The following is a 27,674-nucleotide window of genomic DNA, read 5'->3' on the forward strand; positions in this document are numbered from 1 at the left end:
TTTAGCTGCTGGTGCTTGGCATTGAGTATTGCATTATCAGCCAGTGATCCCAAACAATGCTATTTATCTTTATACGGTGCTCCTCCATTGGCACGTCCGAGATGGCACCACCTTACATTTATCTACATTAAACATCTACAGTCTGCCTGCCGATGCAGCCAAGACGCCTTAGAAGAGGCCCCATTGTCTCTCCGCCCTCCCTCGCCTTATTATTTCCAGCAGACCTGCACTCTATGTTAAGGCTCCCTTTAACGGTCTCTAATTAATAATAATTTACATATAATAATCACCGTTTTATTCGGGTGGCCCCAGCACGGTGCGCGGCTGCGTTCAGGATCCCTCCGAGAGGGCGAGAAAGAAAAAAATGTCTCCTATTTCCTAATAGCAATGGCTTAAATTATTACTGGTATAATGCTCCCCTCTTTACAAGATGAATGCGAACACTTTTCACCTGTGGCCAAGCGCTATGGGAAATAATTGGCTGCTCCAGGGAGCTGCTGGAAATTGTTCTGATTAATTGTCTGGACAGGAGTTCAGGAGTCGGGGGGACTCTTAATTTGGCGTTAGTGGAAGTTCTGGAATTGCGGCGCGGGAGTCAGACGGGGTCACGGAGAGCCGGCCAGAAGAAACGACATCAATTTAAATAGCAGAAATTCACTTCCTTAGGTAATCCGGCGTATAGCGACAGTTCAGAGAGGGGGCATTAGCAATAAGATAGTCCTGTTTCTAATTTTACCTTCTGCCGGGCCACACCGACTAGCAGCTAATTCACAGTTATATCAGGCTTAATATAGCGAGCGCTCGGACAGCGGACGGCGCGCTGATGTATGTGAAGGGCTGCTGAAGAGGCCTGTGTAGAGGAATTATCTGTCTAGCGCCTATCATAGCCCCGTGACAATGTGCTGTTCCTGTACACCGAACATTATCCACCCAGAAGACTAAAGAATGTTAAAGAGCCACTGTAGTCACATATACCCTGTTTCCCTGAAATTAGGACATCCCCTGAAAGTAAGCCCTAGCAATAATTTGAGCATGCTTGAAAATATAAGCCCTATTCTGAAAGCAAGCCCTAGCGGCAGTAAGGGAAAAAGTATAGCAACTCGTGTTTTTACTGGAGCCGATGGTCTCACGGGCAGGACTAAGGCCATTGGGCCAATCGCTGCACTCACTTCTAGTCAGCAAGTGTAGTGATCAGCCCAATAACAGAGCCATGGTCCCGCCGTGAGACCGTTGGCTTTAATAGATATACAAGTTGTCATACTTCTTCCCCATAGGCTGAAGCTCGGGGACACAGCAGCATGAAGCTGGAGGAAAGAAGAGGATCCAGGGAGATATCAGAGGACACAGGGGACAGTGCAACATGGAGCTGGGATAAGAGGAGGATGCAGGGGGACATCAGAGTACACAGGGGACACCAGGAGGACATAGGGTCAGGGCCGGATTTGTACTTTTTACTGCCCAAGGCCCACTATTATCAGCTGCCCCCCCAACCGACAGCACCCTAACCCCCCCCCCCCCCCCCACCAACTCAGCAGGGATTAGATTGTAGGCTTCTCTGAGGACAGTTAGTGACATGATGGCAGGGATGATATTTTAAGCTTCTTGGTGAGCAGCACATTTGGTGAGGGACGGGCAGCTCAGAGATCACTGTAAGTGCCTGATCGCTGCCCCTTCATCCCCCCAGTGCAATATGCGGCTGTTAGTAGCCGCCCACTGCTATATGAAAACTCTGTGTGGCAGGATGATTGTTTGGCAGACTAACTGCTACTACCACCCTTCTGCCCACAGCCCGCCGCTTGCTTTCCTGGTGCCCTAGGCCATGGCCTATGTGGCCTTGCCTGAAATACGGCCATGCATAGGGTTACATGGGACACAGGAGTTTAGGGAATAGAGGAGGACACGGGTACAGAGGGGGACACTAAAGGTACAAGAGGGACACAGGGGCACACAAGAGGTGGATCCAGAAAAGGCGGTACAGTGGGGAAGGCTGAAAGACACACAGCACAGGAACTGGTGTGTTTATAAAAATATAAGACACCCCCTGAAAATAAGCCCTAGCACATCTTTTAGTACAAAAATTAATATAAGACACTCTCTTATGTTCGGGGAAACACAGTAATTGAATGCAGTAAATTATGCAGGATACTGTTTACTGTAATTATCCTGGTTTCAGCATCAGAAACTCTTCCTTTATCTATATATTTCTGCACATTGGTATGTAACCCCGCCTTCCCAGTGATGTTTAGCCTAGGCTGTTTAGCTATGCTGAATTCTTCTCCCAGAGCATTCTGGGAGACCAGGTATATTTTGTACTGGCTCTGGAATTCTACGAAAATTAGAGTGATCTCTCCTTCCCTTTAAACTGTTACTTCAAAGGTGCAGTGACATTTGACCATACAATAGTCAAACGTAGCTCAGCCTGGCCTGACTTCTGCCATCTCCCATTCTGATTGCTGTTCACCCCTCCCTCACTGAATCATTGAAGAAGATGACCAGATTCCAGACACTAACCACAAAAAAAAGTCCAATCAGCATCACCTTTATTGCATCCCCAACAATCCCGACATAAATTGTAGATGGCCTGACAGCCGTTTCACGGGTAAAGATCTGCTTCATCAGAGGCAGAAAGTTACATAAGAATGTATGCAACTTCCTGCCTCTGAAGAAGCAGGTCCTTACCTGCGAAACGGCTGTCAAGCCATCTACATTGCAATTTATATCGGGATTGTTGGGGATGCAATAAAGTTGACGATGATTGGACTTTTTTGTGGCTGGTGCCCGGAATCTGGTCATGTTCTTTATTGAAGTAATACTCTTGGTATCTGGAGACACAACCACTGCTGCACCTGTTATCACCAACACTCGCCTGGCTATCTTGTGCCGATCTATCTTTTCTCTTCAAGTTTATGTATCTCTCACTGATGACTTATGCTGTCAGGTCTCCAAACCGATCACTCCTTCTCCTATACACCCATTTCAGAAGCGCAGTGGAATTCCTCTGTAGCAATAGGCTAACATAGCTCAGTCTAGCCTGACTGCTGCTCACATTGGACACACCCCTTCCATTGCCTCCCCACCCCTTCATGGCCTTGGGTCACAGCTCACAAGGGTCATAAAACAAGTGTGACCATCATGATCTTCAGACCCATAACAGTGTAGTCACAAAAACATGTCCCCTGTATCGGAGGAAGGATAGGTTAGTAGTTGGCGTTTCCCCCCCCCCCCCCCCCAGCTATAGGCCCTCAGGAACTGCCCCCCCCCCTCTAGTTAGGGCCCTGCTGGGGGCATTATTACAAATGGAGGTCCTCCTGCTGCCCCCTCAGTAGTTGTGTGTTCCTATCTGGGACATTTGGCCATTGTACTTCCTGTGTACGGGACATCTAGCAGGAAGTGTCCCCATCCAGTCAGCACTGTGACATGTGTGTGCGGATTGTCAGTGGAGGATCTGGTCATTGTAACGGCCACAATGAGATATGCAAACCTGTCACAGCTGAGGCCATTGTTTGGCTTGTGCCGGGTGATGATTTGCCTGTGTTTGACCAACTGTCTGTTTTGCCTGAGACAATGTTTACCGTGAATAGAACAGTTAATTGTACCCACCTCTATGGCACAGGCTGCTTCCTCTGTCTGGGCTGCCTACCTGCTCGCCTCTGCCCTGTGTACATTACTCCCGCAAATGAGGAAACATTGTGCAATAATACACAGTGTAGCTCTTCTACATCCCTTGCTTTCCGAAAATTCATTCATAAAGAGTGCCTGTCATCTACAGAGAGTTAAAAAAAAAAGGAACCATTTCTCTTTCCAGAACAGGAGAAACTCTGGATAGGCTGCATTCTCAGTGATGTCACTGGTCTCTAGTGAATGGATAGGCTGCATTCTCAGTGATGTCACTGGTCTCTAGTGAATGGATAGGCTGCATCCTCAGTGATGTCACTGGTCTCTAGTGAATGGATAGGCTGCATTCTCAGTGATGTCACCGGTCTCTAGTGAATGGATAGGCTGCATTCTCAGTGATGTCGCTGCTCTCTAGTGATTGGATAGGCTGCATCCTCAGTAATGTCACTGGTCTCTAGTGAATGGATAGGCTGCATTCTCAGTGATGTCACTGGTCTCTAGTGAATGGATAGGCTGCATTCTCAGTTATGTTACTGGTCTTTAGTGAATGGATAGGCTGCATTCTCAGTGATGTCACTGGTCTCTAGTGAAAGGATAGGCTGCATTCTCAGTGATGTCACTGGTCTCTAGTGAATGGATAGGCTGCATTCTCAGTGATGTCACCGGTCTCTAGTGAATGGATAGGCTGCATTCTCAGTTATGTTACTGGTCTTTAGTGAATGGATAGGCTGCATTCTCAGTGATGTCACTGGTCTCTAGTGAAAGGATAGGCTGCATTCTCAGTGATGCCACTGGTCTCTAGTGAATGGATAGGCTGCATTCTCAGTGATGTCACCGGTCTCTAGTGAATGGATAGGCTGCATTCTCAGTGATGTCGCTGCTCTCTAGTGATTGGATAGGCTGCATCCTCAGTAATGTCACTGGTCTCTAGTGAATGGATAGGCTGCATTCTCAGTGATGTCACCGGTCTCTAGTGAATGGATAGGCTGCATTCTCAGTGATGTCGCTGCTCTCTAGTGATTGGATAGGCTGCATCCTCAGTAATGTCACTGGTCTCTAGTGAATGGATAGGCTGCATTCTCAGTGATGTCACTGGTCTCTAGTGAATGGATAGACTGCATCCTCAGTGATGTCACTGGTCTCTAGTGAATGGATAGGCTGCATCCTCAGTAATGTCACTGGTCTCTAGTGAATGGATAGGCTGCATTCTCAGTGATGTCACTGGTCTCTAGTGAATGGATAGGCTGCATTCTCAGTGATGTCACTGGTCTCTAGTGAATGGATAGGCTGCATTCTCAGTGATGTCGCTGCTCTCTAGTGATTGGATAGGCTGCATTCTCAGTGATGTCACTGGTCTCTAGTGAATGGATAGGCTGCATTCTCAGTGATGTCGCTGCTCTCTAGTGATTGGATATGCTGCATCCTCAGTAATGTCACTGGTCTCTAGTGAATGGATAGGCTGCATTCTCAGTGATGTCACTGGTCTCTAGTGAATGGATAGGCTGCATTCTCAGTGATGTCACTGGTCTCTAGTGAATGGATAGGCTGCATTCTCAGTGATGTCACTGGTCTCTAGTGAATGGATAGGCTGCATTCTCAGTGATGTCACCGGTCTCTAGTGAATGGATAGTCTGCATTCTTAGTAATGTCACTGGTCTCTAGTGAATGGATAGGCTGCATTCTCAGTGATGTCACCGGTCTCTAGTGAATGGATAGGCTGCATCCTCAGTAATGTCACTGGTCTCTAGTGAATGGATAGGCTGCATTCTCAGTGATGTCACCGGTCTCTAGTGAATGGATAGGCTGCATCCTCAGTGATGTCACTGGTCTCTAGTGAATGGATAGGCTGTATTCTCAGTGATGTCACTGGTCTCTAATGAATGGATAGGCTGCATCCTCAGTGATGTCACTGGTCTCTAGTGAATGGATAGGCTGCATTCTCAGTGATGTCACCAGTCTCTAGTGAATGGATAGGCTGCATTCTCAGTGATGTCGCTGCTCTCTAGTGATTGGATATGCTGCATCCTCAGTAATGTCACTGGTCTCTAGTGAATGGATAGGCTGCATTCTCAGTGATGTCACTGGTCTCTAGTGAATGGATAGGCTGCATTCTCAGTGATGTCACTGGTCTCTAGTGAATGGATAGGCTGCATTCTCAGTGATGTCACTGGTCTCTAGTGAATGGATAGGCTGCATTCTCAGTGATGTCACCGGTCTCTAGTGAATGGATAGTCTGCATTCTTAGTAATGTCACTGGTCTCTAGTGAATGGATAGGCTGCATTCTCAGTGATGTCACCGGTCTCTAGTGAATGGATAGGCTGCATCCTCAGTAATGTCACTGGTCTCTAGTGAATGGATAGGCTGCATTCTCAGTGATGTCACCGGTCTCTAGTGAATGGATAGGCTGCATCCTCAGTGATGTCACTGGTCTCTAGTGAATGGATAGGCTGTATTCTCAGTGATGTCACTGGTCTCTAATGAATGGATAGGCTGCATCCTCAGTGATGTCACTGGTCTCTAGTGAATGGATAGGCTGCATTCTCAGTGATGTCACCAGTCTCTAGTGAATGGATAGGCTGCATTCTCAATGATGTCACTGGTCTCTAATGAATGGATAGGCTGCATTATCAGTGATGTCACTGGTCTCTAGTGAATGGATAGGCTGTATTCTCAGTGATGTCACTGGTCTCTAATGAATGGATAGGCTGCATCCCCAGTGATGTCACCGGTCTCTAGTGAATGTATAGGCTGCATTCTCAGTGATGTCACTGGTCTCTAGTGAATGGATAGGCTGCATTCTCAGTGATGTCACTGCTCTCTAGTGATTGGATAGGTTGCATGCTCAGTGATGTCACTGGTCTCTAGTGAACGGATAGGCTGCATTCTCAGTGATGTCACTGGCCTCTAGTGAATGGATAGGCTGCATTCTCAGTGATATCACTGGTCTCTAGTGAATGGATAGGCTGCATCCTCAGTGATGTCACTGGTCTCTAGTGAATGGATAGGCTGCATTCTCAGTGATGTCACTGGTCTCTAGTGAATGGATAGGCTGCATCCTCAGTGATGTCACTGGTCTCTAGTGAATGGATAGGCTGCATTCTCAGTGATGCCACTGGTCTTTAGTAAATAAATAGGCTGCATTCTCAGTGATATCACTGGTCTCTAGTGATTGGATAGGCTGCATTCTCAGTTATGTTACTGGTCTCTAGTGAATGGATAGGCTGCATTCTCAGTGATGTCACTGGTCTCTAGTGAATGAATAGGCTGCATTCTCAGTGATGTCACTGGTCTCTAGTGAAAGGATAGGCTGCATTCTCAGTGATGTCACTGGTCTCTAGTGAATGAATAGGCTGCATTCTCAGTGATGTCACTGGTCTCTAGTGAATGGATAGGCTGCATACTCAGTGATGTCACTGGTCTTTAGTAAATAAATAGGCTGCATTCTCAGTGATGTCACTGGTCTCTAGTGAATGGATAGGCTGCATTCTCAGTTATGTTACTGGTCTTTAGTGAATGGATAGGCTGCAATCTCAGTGATGTCACTGGTCTCTAGTGAATGGATAGGCTGCATTCTCAGTTATGTTACTGGTCTTTAGTGAATGGATAGGCTGCATTCTCAGTTATGTTACTGGTCTCTAGTGAATGGATAGGCTGCATTCTCAGTGATGCCACTGGTCTTTAGTAAATAAATAGGCTGCATTCTCAGTGATATCACTGGTCTCTAGTGATTGGATAGGCTGCATTCTCAGTTATGTTACTGGTCTCTAGTGAATGGATAGGCTGCATTCTCAGTGATGTCACTGGTCTCTAGTGAATGAATAGGCTGCATTCTCAGTGATGTCACTGGTCTCTAGTGAAAGGATAGGCTGCATTCTCAGTGATGTCACTGGTCTCTAGTGAATGGATAGGCTGCATCCTCAGTGATGTCACTGGTCTCTAGTGAATGAATAGGCTGCATTCTCAGTGATGTCACTGGTCTCTAGTGAATGGATAGGCTGCATACTCAGTGATGTCACTGGTCTCTAGTGAATGAATAGGCTGCATTCTCAGTGATGTCACTGGTCTCTAGTGAAAGGATAGGCTGCATTCTCAGTGATGTCACTGGTCTCTAGTGAATGAATAGGCTGCATTCTCAGTGATGTCACTGGTCTCTAGTGAATGGATAGGCTGCATACTCAGTGATGTCACTGGTCTTTAGTAAATAAATAGGCTGCATTCTCAGTGATGTCACTGGTCTCTAGTGAATGGATAGGCTGCATTCTCAGTTATGTTACTGGTCTTTAGTGAATGGATAGGCTGCAATCTCAGTGATGTCACTGGTCTCTAGTGAATGGATAGGCTGCATTCTCAGTTATGTTACTGGTCTTTAGTGAATGGATAGGCTGCATTCTCAGTTATGTTACTGGTCTCTAGTGAATGGATAGGCTGCATTCTCAGTGATGCCACTGGTCTTTAGTAAATAAATAGGCTGCATTCTCAGTGATATCACTGGTCTCTAGTGATTGGATAGGCTGCATTCTCAGTTATGTTACTGGTCTCTAGTGAATGGATAGGCTGCATTCTCAGTGATGTCACTGGTCTCTAGTGAATGAATAGGCTGCATTCTCAGTGATGTCACTGGTCTCTAGTGAAAGGATAGGCTGCATTCTCAGTGATGTCACTGGTCTCTAGTGAATGGATAGGCTGCATCCTCAGTGATGTCACTGGTCTCTAGTGAATGAATAGGCTGCATTCTCAGTGATGTCACTGGTCTCTAGTGAATGGATAGGCTGCATACTCAGTGATGTCACTGGTCTTTAGTAAATAAATAGGCTGCATTCTCAGTGATGTCACTGGTCTCTAGTGAATGGATAGGCTGCATTCTCAGTTATGTTACTGGTCTTTAGTGAATGGATAGGCTGCAATCTCAGTGATGTCACTGGTCTCTAGTAAATGGGCAAGGCATCAGTGGGGGTTTTATAAGGTCAGGCATCTGTGGGGGAAGGGGGGTGTTAGGGTTAGACATCAGAGGGGGTGGTTATGTTAGGCACTTGGGGGGTGTTAAGGTTAGGCATGGGGGGGGGGGGGGGTTGCGTGGGATTAGAATTAGGTTTAGCTGTAATAAAACATATTTTACTATTAAAATTCTGCACTGCATACCGATATTCTACCAGCATCTATTCCCGGTACCCTTTTTGCATGTACGCGATTAAAGGTGGTGAACACACCAGTATCAGCCGTCCTTGTCAAATCCATTTCTCCATGTGAAAAGTACGTCTGTGTTTTTAGGAACACCTGAGGAAGGGCCTAGCAACGAAAATGTTATGATCCTGCCCATAATACCGTGATAACAAATGTATGCATTCAGTGGGGTAATCCTGTCCTTCCTGACAATGAAGCTACGCTGTGTGGATTTGTAAATATTTCAGGAGAACTCTCACGCGTCTGTCAAGATTTTGGAGTTATTGAATTATACATTTTTTGGGACTTTATAGAATATTCAGGGAGAGGGGGTCCATCACGACCATCGCCTGGTTGTGTTCCTGGCCTCTTCTGCGTTGATCTACCACTCGGACCTCGTCTGCCCCCTTCTATTTTCGATTCACGTTCCGAATAACCTACATGTATATTTTCTTTCGCTGTTGAAACATAACGACGGGCTTAATATAACAGAAAGAAAACTTTTCGCTCTTTGATCCGAAGAAAACGCAGAACGACAAACTCACCGCTGACTGTGAAATCCGTCGGGAACAATTCCGTATTTTTTTTATTTTTTAGACAATTATTTTGACCGCCATTAAGGCAGCGCTTGTAGAGTCGGGTACCTTTTCACTTTGAATTAACTCTGCGCCCTCTTCCGACGTCGTCCGTCCTACTGACACTAATTTATTTCCGCAGAGCTGTTTATTTGGAAGGGTGCAGCGTTATGAAATGATATTCATTGTTTATCCTGAGAAGCACTTTTGGTGAAGATTCCTCTCTAATTGGCCTGTAAGGGAGAATGCTAAAATTTGGAAATGTGACAGACTGGCTTGAATTTAGAAAAAGAGTAATTTAAAGGGTGATAGACTAAGTAGCAACGTGAGAAATTCATTTTTATTTTTTTGCGCAGAGGAGTGTGGTGACAATCTACGGAGGAAGGGGGGGGGGGGGGGGTAGTTGAAGCGTGTCCTGCGCTAGCGGTGTGTGGTGGATGTTTACCTACCCATAAACTGCAAAGCATTGCAGCCATTGTGCAGTACGGTTATCGCTGGGGATTGTGGGTAAAGCGAGTTTACTTCCTGTGGCCAAGCGAAACTTGGTCCACGTACATCTGGATGTGCCGATTAATTGACTTGAAACCTTGCTTGACCTCTGATCAACCTGCAACGAAAAGGAATGTGAAATTGACAGGTGAACTAAAGTTAAAGTGGACCTGAACTGTTGCACAGGACAGATGGAAAACAGAGATAAATTCACCCTGTATGTATTTAGAGAGTTTAGCCTGTCTAATTCCCCCTCATCTGTGACTAATCACCACTGTAAGTCTCATCCGTGTCAGCTCAAGTATTTCCTCTGCCTTGGTAGAGCTGCTAATTTGTAAACACAGGATGTTAACAATATGTCGGCTTCCATGAAAGCAGGAAGTAGACACTGCAGATTTCTTGCAGGATTTGTATCAGCCGTAACAAAGAAATGTTTTTCTTTTAAGGTTATTATGCTGTTGCTAATCATTTAGAGCAGAGAGGAAGTTCACCTGAAGTGAAAAAAAAGGAGGTACTTAACTCGGGAGTGGGAAGCCTCTGAGAACCGTTGCAGCACTAGGACCCCCGAAAAAGCTTGCGCAGTGCTACAGACACACTCGGCCTTCTTCAGAAAAAGCCAGATCAGGGCCACAGTGCTGCGCAGGCACGAGCTGTCTGCACCTGCACAGTAGTACCGGTTGGGCTCGACTATTTCCGCTGGAGCCTGAGCGGGATGGTGCTTAGTGCGCATGCGCAGGGGGCCACTGTTCAGGGGCCCCAGAGCTGGAATAGCTGACATATGAGGATGGGGGAAGCCTTCTTAGGATCCAGAGACTTTCCTCTCCTGAGGTATCTAATTATGGCCTCGCAAACCTCACACGTTTGCTTTAAAGAGGCCCTGTAGTGACACATAAAAAAATGCAGTGCCTTATTCAGGATACTTTTTTACGATAATTATCCTGGTTTCGGAATTAGAAACAGTTCCTCTATCTACTGTATATATTTCTGTATATTGGTGTGTATCTCCACACTCTTAGTGATGTCACAGCCCAGGCTGATTAGCTATGCGGAATTCTGCTCCCAGAGCATTCTGGGAAATTAAGTATATTTTGTGCTGGCTTCAGAACTCTGTTTAAACAAACATTTCACAGAGAGGCACTAAAAATGTCGCCACCCGTGATAAATTTCAAAATGTAAGTGGAGGAGAGGAAAGATTTTCAATGGGCAAACACTGACTTTATAATTTAAAAATGAATATTGTAAATAAAAAAAAAATGCACCGTTTTATTTATTACGTTATTTTTACTACAGCTCCTCTTTGAATGTCCATGTACACTAGCCCTAATGGTAGATGAATGTTCTGTTATGTTTGATTGCACAGAGAGCACACAGTCAGACCTCTGATGTCACTTCTGGCCTGGCTCGTGTGGCCTGAGTCCAGGCAAGCCTATTGATTCCCCAAACATGATCCTAAAAGGATGTTCTTATTTTGTTGACAAAAACACACTGTTTGTAGCTAGGATGGATTTTGTGTTTTTGTTTTCCGTGTGTTTGATGAAACCCATTCATTTCACAGTGTTCCTAATATACAGTAAGCTGGCAGATAGGACTGGAGAGGCTGAGTATGCTGCCAGTCAGTGGATAAATGCATGTGATGAAAATAAGGGTCATGGCTCGTGCTCTCTGCAGCTAATGATGACTCCAGTTTCTGGACTATCCCATGGCAACAATACTTCAAAGTACAAAGCAGAGTACTGGAGCCAATAGGAGAGAGGAACAGAAGGAGGGCTCAGGGGGATGAGAGGGTCAGCAGGAAGGCTCAGGGGGAGGAGACAGTTGGTAAGAGAACTCAGGAGAAGGAGGAGAAAGGGGTCAGCAGGAGAACTCAGGAGGAGGAGGAGAGGGTCAGCAGGAGAGTTCAGGAGGAGTAGAGGGTCAGCAGGAGAGCTCAGGAGGAGGAGAGGGGTCAGCAGGAGAGTTCAGGAGGAGGAGAGGGTCAGCAGGAGAGCTCAGGAGGAGGAGAGGGTCAGCAGGGTAGCTCAGGAGGAGGAGAGGGTCAGCAGTAGAGCTCAGGAGGAGGAGAAGGTCAGCTGGAGGGTTCAGGAGGAGTAGAGGCTCAGCAGAAGTGCTCAGGGGGAGGAGAAGGTCAGCAGGAGAGTTCAGGAGGAGGTGAGGGTCAGCAGGAGAGCTCAGGGGGAGGAGAGGGTCAGCAGGAGAGTTCAGGAGCAGTTGATGGTTAGAGGGTCAACAGAAGTGCTCAGGGGGAGGAGACAGCCAGCAGGAGATCTCAGGAGGAGGAGAAGAAGAGAAAGACAGCAGGGAGAGTGCAGGAGAAATAGAACAGGTGGAACATTAGGAGCACTCAGGAGGAGGCGATCAGGTAGAGAGGGACTGCAGGGGGCTCTAGAGCAGGAGAATGGGGCAAGGAGGGCTCAGGAGCAAAGTATAGGTTAAGTGTATGGTACACCACTGGAGACAGGTGCTCTTTATGTAACATTTAGGGCATTGCATATGTGATCCTCTAGCTAGAGCTGGCCTCTTCCATAGAGGAGTTAAGGAAATCATTACTGCAGCTGTGTAAGAGGCCTGGAATGTGCTGAGTAAAAGCAGAACTGGATGTTCTCGTTCTTCCAGACCTAGAAAAGCCAGCTAGTTAGTTCCCAGTTTGGAATTCAGCACCAGGAAAACTTGGCCAACGTTTGCGTAGCTCCCCGGTTCCAGCACTTGCGGCTATGTGCCTCTCTCCCTGCCATGTGTCATGATGAGTGTTTGGAATACTGAGCCTTTCATGTGTATCACACGTGTTCACACACAGAGCGCTCAGCTCCACCGTCACTGCCAGGTCACCAGGGCAACCAACCTGAGCTCCACAGTCACTGCCAGGTCACCAGGGTAACCAACCTGAGCTTCACCGTCACTGCCAGGTCACTGGGGCAACCAACCTGAGCTCCACTGTCACTGCCAGGTCACCAGGGCAACCAACCTGAGCTCCACCATCACTGCCAGGTCACCTGGGCAACCAATCTGTGCTGCACCATCACTGCCAGGTCACTGGGGCAACCAACCTGAGCTCCACCGGCACAGCCAGGTCACCGGGGGGCAACCAATCTGAGCTCCACCGGCACAGCCAGGTCACCGGGGCAACCAACCCGAGCTCCACCGTCACTGCCAGGTCACTGGGGTAACCAACCTGAGCTACACCAGCACAGCCAGGTCACCAGGGCAATCAATCTGCACTCCACCGGCACAGGTCACCGGGGCAATCAACCTGTGCTCCACCGGCACAGCCAGGTCACCGGGGCAACCAACCTGCCTCGGCCCTCACAGCCAGGTCACCAGGGCAACCAACCTGTGCTCCACCATCACTGCCAGGTCACTGGGGCAACCAACCTGAGCTACACCAGCACAGCCAGGTCACCAGGGCAATCAATCTGCACTCCACCACCACAGCCAGGTAACTGCGGCAATGAACCTGCACTCCGCTTTCACAGCCAGTTCACCGGGGCAACCAACCTGTGCTCCACCGTCACTGACAGGTCACCGGGGCAACCAACCCGTGCTTCACAATCACTGCCAGGTCACTGGGGGAATGAACCTGTGCTCCACCAGCACAGGTCACCATGGCAAACAACCTGTGCTCCACCGTCACAGCCAGGTAACCGGGGCAACCAACCTATGCTCCACAGCCAGGCTACCAGGGAAATTTACCTGCGCTCCACCGTCACAGCCAGTTCACCGGAGCAATCGCCCTGCAGTCCACCGTCACCACCAGGTCACCGGGAAATTATCACACAATTTATCTCTCCTTAAAGTGTACCCGAGCCAAAGAAATACCTAAAAAAGACACACTTACCTAAGAAGAGGGAACCCTATGTACCCTATAGACGCTTTCCACACCCTCCTCCGGTCCCCCATAGTGTGCGCGAGTATAGCCATGCCTGCGCAGTGGTCCTGAGCCACTTGTGCACAACCGGCTCCGTCCTACTGCACAGACATGGCCGTGCTCGTGCCTGAAGAGGGGCGTGGCCCTGATATTCCAGAGGGTCCCAGCGAGCAGAGGTGAGAAGAACATGGGAAGCCTCTATTGGATCCAGAGGATTCCCTATTCTTAGGTAAGTGTGCATTTTTTAGGTACAGCATTTATTTGGCTCAGGTTCCTTCAAAATGACTTATTTCGTGATTTATCTCCCCTTATCTAACTTATCTCATGAGTTATCTCCCTTTAATTGTTTACCTCATGCATTAGGTAAAAAATATTCAAGCTTTGTGAATCAATCCCATAGTCTGCTGCCATGTGTCATGTTCCCCCCCCCCCCCCCCTCCCCCCTAAAAAATGCCATTTATCAGAGTGGTGTGTGCTGATCCTCTGTCTTTCATATGGCCTAGAAGCCATGTGCAGGTGGGGTGGTCTAACTAAACTGTGGCTACAACATCTGAACACTCGTGGCAAGTGAACCTGCAAGGCCAGAAGTTCAGCACAGCGGCGTCTTGGCTTCTCCAGTGCCTGAGTCACACATCTACATCTCTACAAGAGTAGAGTCATCAGCAGAGCACTCCATGCTACTCTTCTTTCAGTTACTTTTTTATGCCAATACTCTTGGCCTGAACTTATGAAGAGACCCTGTAGTGAGTCTCTCCATCTCTGTCTGGCAGTTATTATGTATAGTGTACAGCCTCACTACCTTGTCAGCGCTGACCACTGTGTCTGCTGAGCCCCTACAAGTCGTCATAGGCAGAAGAGAATACTACAGACTCAACTGTTATCCCAATGTGATGGCTGTCTGGCCACTCTGCTGGTAAAGAGCCTGGCTGAAGATATGGCCGAAGGAAGTTGCCCTATTGACAGGAAGGAAGCTGCCTTATTTACAGGAAGAAAGCTGCCTCATTGACAGGAAGGAAGATGCCTCATTGACAGGAAGGAAGATGCCTCATTGACAGGAAGGAAGATGCCTCATTAAAAGGAAGGAAGCTGCCTTATTGACAGGAAGGGGGCTGCTTCATTGACAGGAAGGGAGCTACCTTATTTACAGGAAGGAAGCTGCCTCATTGACAGGAAGGAAACTGCCCCATTGACAGGAAGGAAGCTGCCTTGTTTACAGGAAGGAAGCTTCCTTATTGACAGGAAGGGGGCTGCCTCATTGACAGGAAAGAAGCTGCCTCATTTACAGGAAGGAAGCTGCCTTATTGACAGGAAGGGGGCTGCCTCATTGACAGGAAGGAAGCTGCCTCATTTACAGGAAGGAAGCTGCCTTATTGACAGGAAGGAAGCTGCCTCATTTACAGGAAGGAAGCTGCCTCATTGACAGGAAGGAAGCTGTCTCATTGACAGGAAGGAAGCTGCCTTATTTACAGGAAGGAAGCTTCCTTATTGACAGGAAGGGGGCTGCCTCATTGACAGGAAGGAAGCTGCCTCATTGACAGGAAGGAAGCTGCCTTATTGACAGGAAGGGAGCTACCTTATTTACAGGAAGAGGGCTGCCTTATTTACAGGAAGAAAGCTGCCTCATTGACAGGAAGGAAGATGCCTCATTGACAGGAAGGAAGATGCCTCATTGACAGGAAGGAAGCTGCCTTATTTACTGGAAGAAAGCTGCCTCATTGACAGGAAGGAAGATGCCTCATTGACAGGAAGGAAGATGCCTCATTGACAGAAAGGAAGATGCCTCATTAAAAGGAAGGAAGCTGCCTTATTGACAGGAAGGGGGCTGCTTCATTGACAGGAAGGGAGCTACCTTATTTACAGGAAGGAAGCTGCCTCATTGACAGGAAGGAAACTGCCCCATTGACAGGAAGGAAGCTGCCTTGTTTACAGGAAGGAAGCTTCCTTATTGACAGGAAGGGGGCTGCCTCATTGACAGGAAAGAAGCTGCCTCATTTACAGGAAGGAAGCTGCCTTATTGACAGGAAGGGGGCTGCCTCATTGACAGGAAGGAAGCTGCCTCATTTACAGGAAGGAAGCTGCCTTATTGACAGGAAGGAAGCTGCCTCATTTACAGGAAGGAAGCTGCCTCATTGACAGGAAGGAAGCTGTCTCATTGACAGGAAGGAAGCTGCCTTATTTACAGGAAGGAAGCTTCCTTATTGACAGGAAGGGGGCTGCCTCATTGACAGGAAGGAAGCTGCCTCATTGACAGGAAGGAAGCTGCCTTATTGACAGGAAGGAAGATGCCTCATTGACAGGAAGGAAGCTGCCTTATTGACAGGAAGGAAGATGCCTCATTGACAGGAAGGAAGCTGCCTTATTGACAGGAAGGGGGCTACCTCATTGACAGGAAGGAAGCTGCCTCATTTACAGGAAGGAAGCTGCCTTATTGACAGGAAGGGGGCTGCCTCATTTACAGGAAGGAAGCTGTCTCATTGACAGGAAGGAAGCTGTCTCATTGGCAGAAAGGAAGCTTCCTTATTGACAGGAAGGGGGCTGCCTCATTGACAGGAAGGAAGCTGCCTCATTGACAGGAAGGAAGCTGCCTTATTGACAGGAAGGAAGCTGCCTTATTGACAGGAAGGAAGATGCCTTATTGACAGGAAGAAAGCTGCCTTATTGACAAGAAGGAAGCTGCCTCATTGACAGGAAGGAAGCTGCCTCATTGACAGGAAGGAAGCTGCCTCATTGACAGGAAGGAAGATGCCTCATTGACAGGAAGGAAGCTGCCTCATTGACAGGAAGGAAGCTACCTCATTGACAGGAAGGAAGATGCCTCATTTACAGGAAGGAAGCTACCTCATTGACAGGAAGGAAGCTGCCTCATTGACAGGAAGGAAGCTGCCTTATTGACAGGAAGGAAGATGGTTTATTGACATGAAGGAAACTGCCTTATTGACAGGACAGAAGCCACTTTATTGTCAGGAAGTAAACTACCTTATGGACAGGACTGAAGCTGCCTTATTGGTTACATGACTGCTAGTTTGCCTCTCAATAATAGTATTTATAAGCTACTCTCATGTAAAGTTTTCATTTGGACAAGGCAAAGGGTGGGTGTTGCATATGTTATTTATGGTGGGGTCTCTGGCATTCAGATTTAAAAATGATACTTATTTATAATGTAGGTGTCTTAAGACTGAATTCACACTGACATAAGATGTCGGCTTTTCCCCGCCTCTCCCGTTGTCCGGTGTGCCACAGGAGAATGCAGATAGAAATGCATACATGAGAGTTCAGTGTTGGCGTTCATATCCTTATTAGATCGAGTTTGCAGTCAGTGGATGTTACTTGCAGCGTTTTTTGGCCATCTCACCGCCTTCCCATGGTAATGGTAAGACATACTGTACAAAACGGACACCACACTACCACTGCTGGGGAACAATGATCCGTTCTCCATGTTTGTGAACACTAGTGTGACTCTAGCCTTCTGGTCTCCTCTTTTGTGCAGCAACCTCCATGTCTTTCTTTATTAACCACTTCACCCCAAAGCGGTTTTTACCCTAACAGACAAGCGATTTTCACCTTTCAGTGCTCATACCTTTCATTTTCCAATAGCTTTAAGCGGATCCGAGATGAAAAACTAACTATAACAAGTAACTTGTCTGTATATTTTATCTAAAGTTTAGATAGTTTACACAGCAAATCTAGCTGCAAGCAGCTTTAATAGAATATCATTATTTCTTCCTGTGATTCAATGACAGCAGCCATGTTGTTTGTAAACATTACACAGAAGCAGGCTTATCTGCATCTTGCCTCAGCCTGTGAAAAAAACCTAATCCCCCCTCCTCCCTCCTTCCCTCTGCCTCTGAAATCTCTGGCTAGTAATACCTCCCCCTCCTCCTGCCCAGACTGAGCTCCCATGAGTCCTTGCTACTGTCTGAAAATGCCTTGGCTCTCTGAAAACCTGTGGGCGTGGCTTGTAGTTTATGGGGAATTAGAGTATTAAAACAAAAAAAGTATTTGGCTTGAGGAATGCCCTATAAACAATAGGAAAGGAACACAATTATGCAATGAGTAAAAGTTTATCTCGGATCCACTTTAATCACTACTAAACACAATGGAATGATCTATATCTTGTTTTTTTCACCACCAATTAGGCTTTTTGGGGTTGATATTTGTTTTCAGTAAATACTTTATTTTCTATGCATTTTAAAGGGAAAAACAAGGAAAAAATGAAAAAAAATTTCTCCCATTTCATCCCCTATAGTTTTAATATAAACACTGCTACTGTACATAAAACCCACACATTTTATCTGCCTATTTGTCCTGGTTATCACAACATTTTAATTATGTCCATACAAAGGGCTCGATTCACAAAGCGGTGCTAACCCAGTTAGAGACTTTAGGCATGATAACCATTGCACCACGCTGGTGAAAAGCCAGTTTAGGCGTGATAAGTTTAGGTGTGATAAGTTTAGGTGTGATAAGTTTAGGCATGCTAAGTTTAGATAAGTGTAGATAGCGTGCAAAGTCACGCACGCAAAGCAGCGCCATTAAACTCTATGCAAAGTGCACCAGACTTTGCTAGCGCAAAACTTTTGATCAGCTGTGCACTGCGGTGCTAACGCAGTTGGTTCTTAAACTTATCATGCCTAAACTTATCACACCTAAACTTATCATGCCTAAACTTATCACACCTAAACTTATCACACCTAAACTTATCATGCCTAAACTGAGTTTAGGTGTGATAAAGGGCTTTTCACCAGAGTGCTAACTGTTAGCACCGCTTTGTGAATCAGGCCCATAGTATGGTGACAATATAGTATTTGAAAATAAAGGTGTCTTTTTTTGTTTTTTCGTTTTTTTCACTGATCTCACGTACACGCGCGGGAATGCATGTGCGGGCGCGGGAGCGCACATGTGCACGCGCACAGCGGCAGCATCGCTTTGTGACTTGTAAAAGCGTCCTGAAGCCGTTAAGAGGCTCTAGCAGGACGTTTTAATACGCCTGCTTGTCATTAAGTGGTTAAAGGACCACCATCACGAAAATTGTAAAATACATGGAAACACATACAAATAATAAGTATGTTTCTTCCAGTGTACAATGAGACTTAAATTACGTTTCTCCTATGTTGCTGTCACTTACAATAAGTAGTAGAAATCTGACAGAACTGACAGGTTTTGGACTAGCCCATCTCCTCATGGGGATTCTCAGGGTTTTTGTTCATTTTCAAAAGCACTTAGTAAATGGCAGTTACCCCATCCAACTGCCAAAAAAAAATGTGCAAATGAGTTAAGAGGCTGGCTGGCATCTTTGTATAAATCTATAAAGAATAATTTTATAAATAATAAAGGCCATGCTGAGAATCCCCTATGGAGAGATGGACTAACCCAAAACCTGTCGGTTCTGTCAGATTTCTACTACCTACTGTAAGTGACAGCAACATAGGAGAAAAGTCATGTATGGCTCATTTTACTCTGGAAGAAACATACTTATTTGATTGCGTTTACACGTATTTTAAATGTTACAATTTTCCACGATAGTGGTCCTTTACGTTGGCAATCTGCGCCCATTCTTGAGTAATGTGCACAGAAGCATGATGCGGCGGTGTAATGACAGTGATAATAATATTAAGGTTACGCCGCGTCTCCTTTCGGAGCCCATTTCCTGGCCTGTGTCCTCCGCAGCAGTGTGTGCCCGGCAGCTGCAGGGTTAAGCTAATTGGCAGCAGATGGTGCAGCTGTGAATGTCGGAGGAGGCTGGAGAGTAGATGTTCTGGGCCGGGCCCTGGCATGGGCTACTGTTTCCTCTTCTGTAGAAATTGTGTATGTTCCCTCGTCCTCCTGTCCCTGGTGACAGCGCAGAGCAGCCACTGCTGGTAACTGCACAAACCCTCATCTAGTATCATAGCTCCCCACTAGGGCCGGCTGCAGCTTGTGTGGCACCCGGGGTGAAAGGTTAATTCAGGGCCCCCGGTGAGACGGCCATTCTTGTTTCCTCTCCGTGGATCTGGGGCCTGTAAAGAGTGACAGGAAGGAGGCCCTGTGCATTGCACCTGTTAACAAGCATGATAGCATGTCACTGTCACAGTTGTCGCTTGATTATCATTATGACTCGGGGGACCTTGATCCACCACGTCCAGATGGCAAGCAGGGCAGGGCAATGTCTAGCCGGGCAGGGTGGTGGAGAGTGTCGCCTTTTCTTATCTTTGGTATCATCTTCTCCTTCCCCTTCTCTCTCTTTTGCTTTATTTCTCTTCCCTCTGACATGTTACTATTATTTAGTATTTATATAGTGCCAACATCTTCCCCAGTGCTTTACAGAGTACATAGTCATGTCACTGACTGTCCTCAGAGGAGCTCACAGTCTAATCCTACCATAGTCATAGTCTAATGTCCTACCATATTATTATGTATTTATATAGCACTGACATCTTCTGCAGCACATTACAGAGTACATAGTCATGTCACTGACTGTCCTCAGAGGAGCTCACAATCTAATCCTACCATAGTCATAGTCTAATGTCCTACCATATTATTATGTATTTATATAGCACTGACATCTTCTGCAGCACATTACAGAGTACATAGTCATGTCACTGACTGTCCTCAGAGGAGCTCACAATCTAATCCTACCATAGTCCTAGTCTAATGTCCTACCATATTATTATTATGTATTTATATAGCACTGACATCTTCTGCAGCACATTACAGAGTACATAGTCATGTCACTGACTATCCTCAGAGGAGCTCACAATCTAATCCTGCCATAGTCATAGTCTAATGTCCTACCATATTATTATTATGTATTTATATAGCACTGACATCTTCTGCAGCACATTACAGAGTACATAGTCATGTCACTGACTGTCCTCAGAGGAGCTCACAATCTAATCCTACCATAGTCATAGTCTAATGTCCTACCATATTATTATGTATTTATATAGCACTGACATCTTCTGCAGCACATTACAGAGTACATAGTCATGTCACTGACTGTCCTCAGAGAAGCTCACAATCTAATCCTACCATAGTCCTAGTCTAATGTCCTACCATATTATTATTATGTATTTAGATAGCACTGACATCTTCTGCAGCATGTTACAGAGTACATAGTCATGTCACTGACTGTCCTCAGAGGAGCTCACACTCTAATCCTACCATAGTCATAGTCTAATGTCCTACCATATTATTATGTATTTATATAGCACTGACATCTTCTGCAGCACATTACAGAGTACATAGTCATGTCACTGACTGTCCTCAGAGGAGCTCACAAGCTAATCCTACCATAGTCATAGTCTAATGTCCTACCATATTATTATTATGTATTTATATAGCACTGACATCTTCTGCAGCACTGTAGAGAGTACATAGTGATGTCACTGACTGTCCTCAGAGGAGCTCACAATCTAATCCCTACCATAGTCATAGTCTAATGTCCTACCATATTATTATGTATTTATATAGCACTGACATCTTCTGCAGCACATTACAGAGTACATAGTCATGTCACTGACTATCCTCAGAAGAGCTCACAATCTAATCCTACCATAGTCATAGTCTAATGTCCTACCATATTATTATTATGTATTTATATAGCACTGACATCTTCTGCAGCACATTACAGAGTACATAGTCATGTCACTGACTATCCTCAGAAGAGCTCACAATCTAATCCTGCCATAGTCATAGTCTAATGTCCTACCTTATTATTATTACGATGTATTTCTATAGCACTGACCTCCATGTCACTGACCAGTCATATGTCCAGTTTATATATCTGTAATAGTCTAGAGACCTTTTTTTTTTGGGGGGGGGGGCAGTTTATTTATCTGTATGTTTTTGGAATTTGGGAGAAAACCGGAGTTACCGGAGGAAGCCCACACAGACACTGGCTAGGATTTGAACCGGGGACCCAGCGCTGCAAGGCGAGAGCGCTAAACACTTCTCTCCTCTACTTTCATCTCTTCGCACCTTTATTTCTTTTTCCTCTCTTCTTTCTCTCTTTTTCATGTTTTCCTTTCCTCCTGTTACATCTCTTTTCTTTGTTCCTTTCTCTTAACTTGCTTCATTTGTCTTTATTTTTGTTTCCTTCTAATTTGACTCTTTTCTCCTTAATTTCTTCCTCTTTGTTTTCACTTTCTCTTTTGCTGTTTTATCTCTGATTTCCTTTATTTCTTCTCTCTTTATTTCTCTTCCAGCTGTTTCACTTCTTCTCTCTCCTTCCTTATTCATTCCTCCTCTCTCACCACTGGTTCTTTTCTTATTTTATTTGTTTCCTGGCTTCACGTTATTGCACTTATTCTCTCTTTTCCCTTGCTTCTCTTTCATTTTGTTTCTTGTCTTTCTATCTTCTCTTTCTTTTTGCTTCCTTCTGTTATATACTTCCCGTCCTCTCTTTTATTTTCCTGTTCTTTCTACATTTATCTTTTTTCTGTCCTCATTATTTCTCTTTCCTCTCATTCCTCTCCCCTCTCTCTAGCATTATTTTTCTCCTCTTTCTCAGTTCTGTACTTTTCATCTTCTCTCCTTAATTTGTCTTTTCCCTTTCCCCTCTTATTTTGTCTCTTCCCTCTCAGGGCTGGCCCTACCATGAGGCCTGCAGAATCACATGATTCAGGGAGACAAACTGTAGGGGGCGGCATCCGCTCAACACTGAGCAGATCTTTGTCAGTCTCTCACTCAGCCCCCCTGCAGCTTCTGCCCGCCTCGCAGAGCACAGACCTTGCCTCCCGTGAGTCTGTGTGCTGGCCACGCCCCTTAGTCACTACACTCTGCTAGTTTTTCCTGGGGGAGGGGGGGGGGGGCATCAAAAAGTCTAAAATCTGCCCAATCCTCTTCTCTCTCCTCTCCTCCCTTTCATCTCTTATTGTTTTTCCTTTGTTGCCTCTTTCCCTCTATTTCATCTCTTCTCCCTCCTATATGTTTTCTCCTTTTTTTCCCATTTACCTCTTCTCGCTTGTCCTTTATTTCTCTTTTGTCTGTTTATTTCCTCTTCTTTTTCATTTGTTGCATCTCTTCCCTTTTTTCTGTTTATGTTCTCTCTGTTTCTGTTTTTCTCTGTCTTCTTCGTAATTCTCAATTTCTAACATTTTGGGAGTATATTAATAAGTGAATATCAGAGTGGGTTGTAATGACAGGTCCTCTTGCTGGGAGTGACGGCAGATGTGTCAGTTGCTGGGCTCTCCATACATGACCGGTACCTTTGCTTAGGAGTGACGTCCTGCGGGCAGATGTGTCAGCTGCTGGGCTCGCCATTCATCCCCATACATGACAGGTCCTCTGACAGGTCCTCTTGCTGGGAGTGACGGCAAATGTGTCAGTTGCTGGGCTCTCCATACATGACAGGTCCTCTTGCTGGGAGTGACAGCAGATGTGTCGGCTGCTGTGCTCTCCATACACCCCCATACATGACAGGTCCCCTTGCTAGGAGTGACAGCAGATATGTTGGCTGCTGGGCTCTCCATACACCCCCATACATAACAGGTCCTCTTGCTGGAAGTGATGGCAGACTCTGGGCCTGCAGGCAGATGGCTGCTGGGCTCTCCATACATCCCCATACATAACAGGTCCTCTTGCTGGAAGTGATGGCAGACTCTGGGCCTGCAGGCAGATGGCTGCTGGGCTCTCCATACATCCCCGGTTCTCTTGCTGGAAGTGATGGCAGACTCTGGGCCTGCAGGCAGATGGCTGCTGGGCTCTCCATACATCCCCATACATAACAGGTCCTCTTGCTGGAAGTGATGGCAGACTCTGGGCCTGCAGGCAGATGGCTGCTGGGCTCTCCATACATCCCCACACGACAGGTCCTCTTGCTTCGAGTGACGGCAGACTCTGGGCCTGCAGGCAGATGGCTGCTGGGCTCTTCATACATCCCCACACATGACAGGTCCTCTTGCTTCGAGTGACGGCAGACTCTGGGCCTGCAGGCAGATGGCTGCTGGGCTCTCCATACATCCCCATACATGACAGGTCCTCTTGCTGGGAGTGACAGCAGACTCTGGGCCTGCAGGCAGATGGCTGCTATGATCTCCATACATCCCCATACATGTTCCTTATGAAACGCTATAAATAACAGCTGGGCTTCTGAAGGCCAGAGTGGGAAATTCCATTGTGGCCAGAAGCCCATGGCAGGTAGAGTGGAATGTAATGAAGGAAGCTGCTGTGTTTTTCTGCCTTTCTGTATATTTTTCCTTTAAAACCCAGAGCTGGGCAGGAGTCCCACTCGACCTGACATGACCCAGAGAGCTGCTTCTTATAGAAAAACAAGCAGAGCAGCCACTGCGCAGCCTCCCTCAGCCACACACTGCTGCTATAGGCTGCCTGACTCTCTCATCACAGCTGTGCAGTATGTCCCAAGCCTATAGACATGTACATAGCGATATGTCCCAAGCCTATAGACATGTATAGAGTCATATGTCCCAGGCCTATAGACATGTACATAGCGATATGTCCCAAGCCTATAGACATGTATAGAGTCATATGTCCCAGGCCTATAGACATGTACATAGCGATATGTCCCAGGCCTATAGACATGTACATAGCGATATGTCCCAGGCCTATAGACATGCATATATCCATATGTCACAGGCCTATAGACAAGTATAGAGCCATATGTCCCAAGCCTATAGACATGTATAGAGCCATATGTTACAGGCCTATAGACATGTACATAGCGATATGTCACAGGCCTATAGACATGTATAGAGCCATATGTCACAGGCCTATAGACATGTATAGACCAATATGTCCCAGGCCTATAGACATGTATAGAGCCATATGTCCCTGGCCTATAGACATGTACATAGCGATATGTCACAGGCCTATAGACATGTATAGAGCCATATGTCCCAAGCCTATAGACATGTATAGAGCCATATGTCCCAGGCCTATAGACATGTACATAGCGATATGTCACAGGCCTATAGACATGTATAGAGCCATATGTCCCAAGCCTATAGACATGTATAGAGCCATATGTCCCAGGCCTATAGACATGTACATAGCGATATGTCACAGGCCTATAGACATGTATAAAGCCATATGTCCCAAGCCTATAGACATGTATAGAGCCATATGTCCCAGGCCTATAGACATGTACATAGCGATATGTCACAGGCCTATAGACATGTATAAAGCCATATGTCCCAAGCCTATAGACATGTATAGAGCCATATGTCCCTGTCCTATAGACATGTAAAGAGCCATATGTCACAGGCCTATAGATATGTACATAGCGATATGTCACTGGCCTATAGACATGTATAAAGCCATATGTCCCAAGCCTATAGACATGTACATAGCGATATGTCACTGGCCTATAGACATGTATAGAGCCATATGCCCCAAGCCTATAGATATGTACATAGCGATATGTCACTGGCCTATAGACATGTACATAGCGATATGTCCCAGGCCTATAGACATGTACAGAGCCATATGTCCCAAGCCTATAGACATGTATAGAGCCATATATCCCAGGCCTACAGACATGTATAGAGCCATATGTTACAGGTCTATAGACATGTATAGAGTCATATGTTACAGGCCTACAGACATGTATAGAGCCATATGTCCCAGGCCTATAGACATGTACAGAGCCATATGTCCCAAGCCTATAGACATGAATAGAGCCATATTTCACAGGCCTATAGACATGTATAGAGCCATATGTCACAAGCCTATAGACATGTATAGAGCCATATATCCCAGGCCTACAGACATGTATAGAGCCATATGTCCCTGGCCTATAGACATGTACAGAGCCATATGTCCCAAGCCTATAGACATGTATAGAGCCATATATCCCAGGCCTACAGACATGTATAGAACCATATGTCACAGGCCTACAGACATGTATAGAGCCATATGTCACAGGCCTATATAGAGATGTATAGAGCCATATGTCACAGGCCTATAGACATGTATAGAGCCATATGTCACAGGCCTATAGACATGTATAGAGCCATATTTCACAGGCCTATAGACATGTATAGAGCCATATGTCACAGGCCTATATAGACGTTTATAGAGCCATATGTCACAGGCCTATGTAGACATGTATAGAGCCATATGTCACAGGCCTATATAGACATGTATATAGGGCCTAAAAGTATACATATCTGTTCACATAGATTAGATATAGGGGGCAGCATGACTTAGGGCCAGTCTACATACACAGTGTTTGAAGAGGGGGAGTATTTAGCGGTGATCCTGGCGCTGATATTGGTGGAGATTGTGGTGGGGAGGGAATGTTGGGCATGGCAGAGGGAGGGTTAATGTTAGGATAGGGTCAGGTTTAGTGTTAAATATCAGCAGATTATGCGGCAGGAGGTCAGTTAGGGTTAGGCCTCAGTAAAGGAAGGGCTTGTGTGGGGATAGGGTTAAGATTAGCGATAGTAAAATACATGTAAAAATCTGAATTACCACTATGTAATAAAGCAGAGTCCCCAGTGCCCGGCACCGGCGGAGCAACCAACCCGAAAAAAGCACAAACCTCCCCCTTAAACACTCACCAAGGCTCCAGCAACGTCTTGCAGCCTCCTCTTACTCCTAGCGGCTTTCCAACGTCCTCTGTGCATGGAAGCTAACGTGTCACCTGACCTGCATCGGGTCACGTGACACTTCAAGAGCCATACATGGGCGCAGGAAGCTGCTAGGAGCAAGAGGAAGGCTGCAAGATGTCGCTGGAGGCTTGGTAAGTATTTTAGTGCCTCCGAACCCACGCGAACACCCCAAAATACAGACCTTGTTAAAACACCACGTCGCCATAGACTAGCATGACTTCGCGCCATCGCAAATCACCTCAGGTCCCACACAGTAACGTAGTTCTGCAATATCGTTAAATATCACACTTCCAGCGCATGTAAACATGTAAATTTCGGCCACACAGAGGTGTCTGGCTCTTCTACTGACCACCTATGCTATTGCTCCGTTGTTATTGCCTGATGAAGCGGGATTAAAAGTGCGAAATGCGTTGCATATTTAGAGTTCATAAATAAAATATATTGACTGTCTTTACTACAGTCGTTGTATGTCTACTTGGAGGAGGTAAGTCCACCACTACCTCCTCTATTTACCAAGAATTTGGTTTTTAAGCTCATGTAGCATCCTTTTATCCTTTTGACGACTCTGTTCTCCTGCATAATGTAAATTGCGGTGCTGTTTTCTACTAGAGCGTTTTGTTTTTTCTCAGAATCGGAATCGCTGGCTTGCTGTGATTTTTCTGCGTTTGCGCTCCTATATTATCGGAGTGCAATAAAAGTAAATAGAAATTGTGCTGCTATGCGATTTTTCCAGTAATTTAAACTCAATGTTTTTTTTTTCCTTCTGTCGGAAATCGCAAGTGCAAACACACCATTATCACGCAGTACAGCGAATGGATCGAGGCAAAATCACTGTAGTTGAAATAGGAAATGTAGTGGAAAGTGACCTTTCTTTTATCCATAGAATTGCCTCTTTCTCTATAGATGATTCTTTCTCTTCTCTGACCCCAGGTGTCCTCAGCTATCTGTTCACCTGTGCGTCTCTCTAATCTCATTATTTGCATGGAAATCTATATTCACCCGGCCATGAGAAAGATCTGCTTATCTGTATGTGTGTCTAGCTGTTACCTGATCAGTTATCTGGTTATCTATCTGTTGCTCTGAGCATGTGTGGGGGGTCTGGACGGATCTCATCACTGGTATGTAGCTCTATGCAGTCATCTTTTCCTTATTTATGTGTGTGTGATCAATGGGGTATCTTTATCTGTGATGGATGTATCAACCTGTATGTACACGTGTGTGTCAACATACTGTAAGTACATAATTATAATATGGTAGGACATTAGACTATGACTATGGTAGGGATTAGATTGTGAGCTCCTCTGAGGACAGTCAGTGACATGACTATGTACTTTATAATGTGTTGCAGAAGATGTCAGTGCTGTATAAATACATAATAATAAAATGGTAGGACATTAGACTATAACTATGGTAGGATTAGCTTG

The 27,674-nt window shown here is 46.0% G+C and overlaps 1 protein-coding gene and 1 long non-coding RNA gene across 11 annotated transcripts in view; one reads left to right on the forward strand and one right to left on the reverse strand.

The window, feature by feature from the left end:
* Positions 1 to 27,674, forward strand: part of ZBTB20 (zinc finger and BTB domain containing 20) — a 1,072,531-nt gene that overhangs the window by 699,648 nt on the left and 345,209 nt on the right. The gene's annotated exons all lie outside the window — the stretch shown is intronic.
* Positions 1 to 27,674, reverse strand: part of LOC137547357 (uncharacterized) — a 68,498-nt gene that overhangs the window by 3,822 nt on the left and 37,002 nt on the right. Inside the window, exon 3 of the long non-coding RNA XR_011026573.1 lies at positions 9,801 to 9,958. This is a non-coding gene — a long non-coding RNA (uncharacterized lncRNA). The remainder of the gene's footprint in view (positions 1 to 9,800; positions 9,959 to 27,674) is intronic.

The sequence above is a fragment of the Hyperolius riggenbachi genome, chromosome 2 (genome assembly GCF_040937935.1).
Source record: "Hyperolius riggenbachi isolate aHypRig1 chromosome 2, aHypRig1.pri, whole genome shotgun sequence".
NCBI classification, from domain to species: Eukaryota; Metazoa; Chordata; class Amphibia; order Anura; family Hyperoliidae; genus Hyperolius; species Hyperolius riggenbachi.